Source organism: Ricinus communis, chromosome 1 (assembly GCF_019578655.1).
Source record: "Ricinus communis isolate WT05 ecotype wild-type chromosome 1, ASM1957865v1, whole genome shotgun sequence".
NCBI lineage: Eukaryota > Viridiplantae > Streptophyta > Magnoliopsida > Malpighiales > Euphorbiaceae > Ricinus > Ricinus communis.
Window position 1 is genome coordinate 25,901,955 of NC_063256.1, and position 7,384 is coordinate 25,909,338.

The 7,384-nt window shown below is 31.3% G+C and overlaps 2 pseudogenes; one reads left to right on the plus strand and one right to left on the minus strand.

The window, feature by feature from the left end:
• Positions 1-549: 549 nt before the first annotated feature.
• LOC107262524 lies at positions 550-2,570 on the minus strand (annotated as a pseudogene).
• Positions 2,571-2,614: 44 nt separating this feature from the next.
• LOC125369901 overlaps positions 2,615-7,384 on the plus strand; it is a 120,862-nt pseudogene continuing 116,092 nt past the window's right edge.

Genomic DNA, 7,384 nt, shown 5'->3' on the forward strand with positions numbered 1-7,384 from the left:
TGAAAGAGAATATAAATTATTTTTGGTAACTCAATTTCAACTAGGTATTAATTTTAGCTTGGTGAATGAGCCACTTAAAACCCTTTTAAAATTAAGAGTATTTGACATTGTTATTGGAAAACAACTAATAATTTTTCAGAAAAGCAGTAGACAGCTACAGCTTCAATTTACAACAACTCAAATTTGAAACTTCTCACCAACTTTTAATTTTAAAATGAATAGACTAAATTAACCTTTTATTATTTAGTTAATCTTATTTACTATTCTTTTATTTTTAATTTAAAATAACTTAACTTGAATTTATTTTTTAAATAAATAAACAACAATTTAAAGTATTTCTTAAATCCCTTAAAAATACTAATTTAATATTAAAATAAAATATTTGTTATTTCTTTTATAAAATTCTTTTAGAAGAACAAGTAATATTGTACTTTAATAAAAAGGAGAAAAAATAATTAAATTAATGTCTACGTCATTAAGAATATAAACGACAACAACTATATATGATTTTATCAAACACAATTATCAATAAGCTATTAACTGCAGACTACCAGTTATTAGCGACAGCTTAGCCAAACAGGTCCTAATCACCGTTCAATGCTTTGAACAACACAAAGCCACTATGCCTTTTTGCTTTCTCTTTTCTTTTTTCCGTAAACTTCTTTTTCTTGTTATAATTTTTTTTGTTCACATTGATAGTTTGTTTTTCTCTTTATACCGTTTATTTAAATATTATGCAAAGTGCGATATCAAGGAACATTTTTCTCCTTCCATTTAATTCCCGTAGAATCATAAGTTCACAAAGATATAAGATTGTTCGAAACTTTCTAGTCAAAGACCTTGAGGCTTTAAGTGTGAAGCCATTCCTACGGTGGAATCAATAACAAGCTGACAATAAAATAAAAAATCGGAAGCACGATTTATTTTCAAAGCTCTGAATTATTGTAAAATCTCTAGGCTATGTACCTGTTGGAAATGCTAATCAACTTTACAAAGATTTCCTTTTGAGATTTTTTCAAACTCCCACAATCCTGCACAAGTTTACACAAGTCCTGAGTAGTAACAGGACCTATTCCAAAGCTTTAGCAATTAACGCACGTTGAGATTGTTGCTGCTCATAAAGCTCCAGGAATACTCGGTATTTGGCATCATGATACTGCTTCACCTTTGGGTCTTTTGATGGATGAATGACCTGAAAAGAGTCATGTTAATTACACTGAATCAAATGGATATTAATAAAAGAAATATATGACAATAGAGTATAACAGTTTGCACAAATATTAATCCCAGGTTAGCAGCTACTTACATTTTAGAATATTGGTTTAATGTTTAATCAAGTCAAGCAAGCTGCATATACCATCCCCACAGTCCTCTCAGTTTACAGATTTTTTTATATAGTAACATACAACTCTCTATTGATTTTGAAATTAATGGGAGCCAATCCATGTGCCGTTGACAACAAAATAGCAAGTTGTTACTAATTTAAAACATATTGACGAGTAAAGGCAGTGAATAGAAAAAATAAATTATGTAGTTTAAGGCTATCTAGAGGTGGTTATTAATGTAATCAAAACTTCAACCAAATGACTAGACCTGGGTAGTGCTAAAGTATGGCATAAGAAACAAAATGCAAGTGAAAATTCATTTAGGCAATTTCTGCAACTTCTTCTCTATATTACATAGAAACGCCAAAACTTTAAAGGAGCATTGAGGTAAAGTTTGCCATATGTTGCCGAATTCTACCATCAACGTCAAGCCCCAATCTTAAGCAAGGTCCTTTAGATTTATTTATTCACAACTGATCTATAAAATTTCTTAGCATAACTGCTTTGCAGGTCAACGTCATTGAAGTAATACTTCCTTCAAATTCCTTTTTGTTTTTCTCTTTTTTTTTCTTAGAGAGGTGGAGGGAGGTGGTGATAATAGGATGAACCAAGAGAGAACAATGACTAATAGGAATTCCAGCAAAAATAGAATGCACAAAAGAATAGCTGCATTATGTTTTGCACTCACTTAAAACCTCTCCTCTAATCATTTATTGGTTTATACCTAGTTATATGTCATGAAAGTTATGAATTAAATTGAAAATTCAGAACCAAGAGCTCATGCATACCTGACCGGCTGCATTTAGAGCCCTCATGGCCTCACTAAGACTGGCATATTTTTTTGCGGTAACAGCACAAACTCACTTTCTTGTGGTAGTACAATAGGGCAACCTGCACCAATCATGAACAAATAAGCATTAAGTTTGTTAACATGCACACAACACTGGAAAAAAAACTATTATTCTCAAAAGTAGTCAGAGCAAGCTATCATAGACTTACAATATTGAATTTAGTGCATATTTCTTTAATTTTTATACATGTGAAAGAAAAATTTGTCTACATATTAAACCCGCTTAGTTCTTCCAACTCTGAAACTCAACACCAGCCTTACTGGTATGAACTACCCAAAATTCAGTTTGAGGTTCCATGAACTATTCAAGCTAACAATTCAAGATTGAAAGACTTTCCTAGCATATTCACAATAATTAATAACTAGTGAACATTGAGACTTCACCCATACATTATATCAAATTGGGAAAAAAAGAGAGGAAAAATTGCAATAGAGGTAAATGGAAGTAAATGCACATGTATCAACAATTTTTGGTGCAATGGTTGAACCAATAAGCAACAATGTAGCTACATCAGGGGCAAGAATATCCACTGTTAACCAGTGCCCAATTTTTTTCTTCATCTAAATGTTGGATGAGCATATAAACCAATCGTCTTATTCTTTACTCGTCTCTACACATGAACATCGCACGGTGGCATAAATGAAAATTCACATCAAAGGCTATTCATCGATCAAAATAATGCACACTAATTTTAAGATTACAGAGATAAAATTTTAAGATGTAAACAGTAAAGAGAGTGAAGATAAGTACCGATAACATCTGCATGTTCTTGAATAAACACAGGATTTTTTGAAAGGCTACCACATGCAAGCAACATGTCAATCTGCCAGGAATAAAGATATAAAAGAAAGAACAGAAAGCTTTAAAATAAATTACATTTCGTGATATAGTCATCATTCCATTAACTAAGAAACACATAACTGAAAAGATAAACAATTACAATATAAAAAAAATCTCCTAATAATACTAGTCAACTAAAAATATGAGGTCCAGTTATATGTTTATACATAATATAAAACATGTAACTGCAGGAAAAAAAGTGCATGAAGATTGAAAGGGATGCTTTCTTACTGTGTGACCATGAGCATTGCAATGCTCCACAATATGGCGTGTACGCAACACCCTGCACGGCAGAAAGGTATAGAACAGGCAATTGTCTATTACTTGTGTCAAGGGTCATGCCACAAATAACTCCTTTTGCTTTTGGATCTGCAATAGGAGACTGCGAGTATGAAGAAGTTAACAGCTCAAAGATCTATAACAAAACTTAGGCACTATAACCTGAAAAGGCCTTTCATCACTAATCATATACCTATTTCCATGGAAGTCGGGAAGGACATGTACATCTTGTGTTAAAGTAGTAAGGAATGAAGCCTTTATGTCATCTATTATAGTCCTCAATTTATTATTCAGTAGTGGAAATAGCAATATGTCTAGAAGACAAGGAAAAGTGATACAGGATCAACCATAGTTATTAAAGGCAGGGGCTCAGGGGTATGCCTAAGAGACGTGAAGTGCAACAGCGAAGAAAATAAAGAATTAAACTTCTGAAAGAAATTAAAACTTACACAAACATGTACATATTGATACAATCAACAATCTTTTGTTCGTAACAAATGTTCGACAAAAACCAAGTAAATAAAAACTTAATGTTAAGACACATTGCACAATTTTAACAATTTAACTTGGCACAAAGATAATGGTAGCATCAATACTTTAACATGGCCTTTTTTTTTAATTCCTGCAGAAATGATCCCTGAATACTGGCTTGCAGAGGGTGGGTAGAGTGCTACTGGTGCATTATTAGATTACATTATAGAAAATCATGTTGCTTCTCCCCGCCTTGCAAACCATGTTGCTTCTTAGAGTAGGATATCAGTTTCTAGCATATACATTTTAACTAAATTATATTTAATGCTTTTTTACATAGTACTGAGGCTTAATTGATCCCCATAGTTGTTAAATGTGCACGAGGCACAAGCCCTAACGCCTCAAACACTAAAAGGTGGGAGATGTGGGCACAAGCTTTTTAGTTTAAAGTTGTTTTCTTCCCTTTTCTTTAACTGTTTCCATATTTATACAATCTCCAGCATTAATCTCAATATGAAAGTGAACTTATGAAGATCACGCATACTAAATTAAAAAAAAAACAACTATAACAAAGAAAGAAACCCATGTTGCTTTAGATCAGAAGGGGGACAAAAGGTTGCTGCTAGAATTATTCTACATCACAATACCCAGTTTCTCCTCTATCTCTCTATCGTCATCTTTCTTCTATGTTTTCTTTTTTGCTCTACCTTATCTATTCTTCTCACTCCAATTTTACCTTTATATTTTTTAAACCCAAATAGTTCCTCCTTCTTTTCTTACTTTTCATTTGTTATACTCTTTCACTAGCTCAATCCATAAAATGATGTCCTTGACCTTTTGATTCTGTCTCTGCTGCCCTTCAGTTCTCTGTCCTCTTTGGCTCTCACAATCTTTTTTTTTTCTTTCCTCTTCTCTCTACTTTTATGGAAACCTCACATCCTACATTTACAAGCAGCAAAATAACTTTTCTTTTTTCATGTTGATTTTTAGTTATGCCATGTTAAATTATTGATACTACCATTATCTTTGTGCCAAGTTAAATTGTTAATTGTGCCATGTGTCTTAGCATTAAGTTTTTATTTACTCGAGTTTTGTCAAACATTTGTTACGAACAAGAGATTGTTGATTGTATTAATATGTACATGTGTGTGTAAATTTTAATTTCTTTCAGAAGTTTAATTCTTTATTTTCTTCACTATTGCACTTCACGTCTCTCAAGCACACCCCTGAGCCCCCGCCTTTAATAACTATGGTTGATCCTGTATCACTTTTCCTTGTCTTCCAGACATATTACTATTTGAACTGCTAAATAATAAATTGAGGACTATAATGGATGATATAAAGGCTCCATTCCTTGCTGCTTTAATACAAGATGTACATGTCCTTCCCGACTTCCATAGAAACAAGTATATGATTAGTGATGAAAGGTCTTTTCAGGTTATAGTGCCTAAGTATTGTTATAGATCTTTGAGCTGTTAACTTCTTCATCCTACAGGTCTCCTGCTGCAGATCCAAAAGCAAAAGGAATTATTTGTGGCATGATCCTTGACATAAGTGATAGACAATTGGATGTTCTATACCTTGCTATCGTGCAGGGTATTGCATATGGTACACGTCATATTGTGGAGTATTCACACAGTAAGAAAGCATCCCTTTTAAATAAATAAAATTTGTGATGATTGAAATGTAAAAGTTAGTAAATTGTATCTTTTGCACGTTTTGTTTCTATAAAGACAATGTGTGATTTTAACATTATTTCTTCTTTGTCTCTCTAATTAAAGTTTTGATACTGAACTTGCACATGTTTAAATTTCTGAAATGATATTAGTATGGTATCAATTATAAATGGCAACTGCTTGAATTTAATGTTTATCACAATACAAAAAAAACAGAAACCATATATTTTCTTGCCAACGCATGAGACTTGTGCATTTTTATGCTAATAGGTTTGCTAGGATGAGATTTTACTGGAATTTGGATGTTGGATGGAAATTGTACATAATGTAACTAAATATGTTGATATAATAATTATATTAAGCAATAGTCAGATCTCTTTATTTTTAATAGTTGTTGCTTAAAAAAATGACTAATTTGATTCTTGATATCAATACTTTCATGATTCTACTTATATTATATCTTGAACTTTCATCTGAAATGCTCTGCGATACAAACTAGGAGGGAGTAGCTTAATTTTCATGGGTTGTAAGCCTACTGCCCCTCGTAATTTTTCCATGTATGCTAGTAAGATTCAAACATGCAACTTGCATGAATACTTTTTTGCCAATTTTTATTTTCTTCTATATCATTGGTTGCTTCTCTATTATCTATATGTCCTTTGGGAGATGTAGTTATATTATAAAAGCAAAAAAATTACTAGTAAATTAATCTTCTTGTCAAAATTTAGAGTGCAGATCATATTACACGTTTCACGGAATATATATACATCCAGCATAACAAATATTTAGCTTTTTATTATGCTTTAATTCGCGAGAAAGCTATGTTTGTCAGGGTGACTAATAGAGGTTTCTCTGTTATCTTGGTCATTAATTGATAGAAAAATAACATGTTTTATGTTTATCATTTTTATCATATTATTTATGTTAGTGTGTTCATAATAACTTTGACATTCTATAACAAGTAAGCATGAGTGATTCTTTACTTAGAGGATTGAACCTTTGGGCTTTCATTCTCTTTATTCTACTTAGAAATTACTTTCCTTGTTGATGGATTACTAGAGGGTTCAAAAGTCCGATATTCAGAGAATCATGGTCCATTAGAGTTTGAAATGAACCTATATATAAAGATGTTTCTATATAGCTTCAAAAATATTATGAGCATTGAAAAAAATGATTGAAACTGTTTTCAAATATCGTTGTCATTTTTCTAAGTTTTGAACTTGAGCCTTGTGTCCGATGGGCTTTCAGTAGTCTGCATATGTATTGAGTCGGACATGCTCATTCATGCATCATAAAATTCACATGTCAAATACATCGAGTAACATATTGGTTGTCGGTCTCAGACGCAATGATGCGAGTTTAAAACAAAGAGAAAATGAAAAAATATACTAAAATTTACAGCAATTTAAATTTTATCGTTTAGTAATTTCGTAGTGCTAGGGTTATTTTGGTGATTGTTATTTTAAATGATTATTTACGAGAAAATTATTAAATAATTGGAATTTAATTGTAGTAGTTTACAGTTTTACTTTTGAATTTTAAATAAATTATATTGTTAATTTATTTTGGATTTAAGGATTAAAGTGATTTTTCATGAGATAACAAAATTTGGAGGAGGAAAATATTATACGAGTTAATACTTTTTCTGTTAATAATGAACGGTTATAGCTTGATAGTGGGATGGTACTTGAGGTGGCAAAATATGTAGAGGACACTTATTCTTTAAGTATATCAAGAATTTATTTTATTAGATAATTATTTAGAATAAAGTTTAGTTTTCATTTAATAGGAGGATTAAAGTGAAAATATGGCATGGATATTGGATATTATAGAGACGCATGTCCTCTTGTATGAGTAAGTTAGAACATACTAATTTAGTTTTAGTTAATATCTCTTTATGTTTTTAAATTTAACATCTTAAGTAACCATTTATGTCCTAATT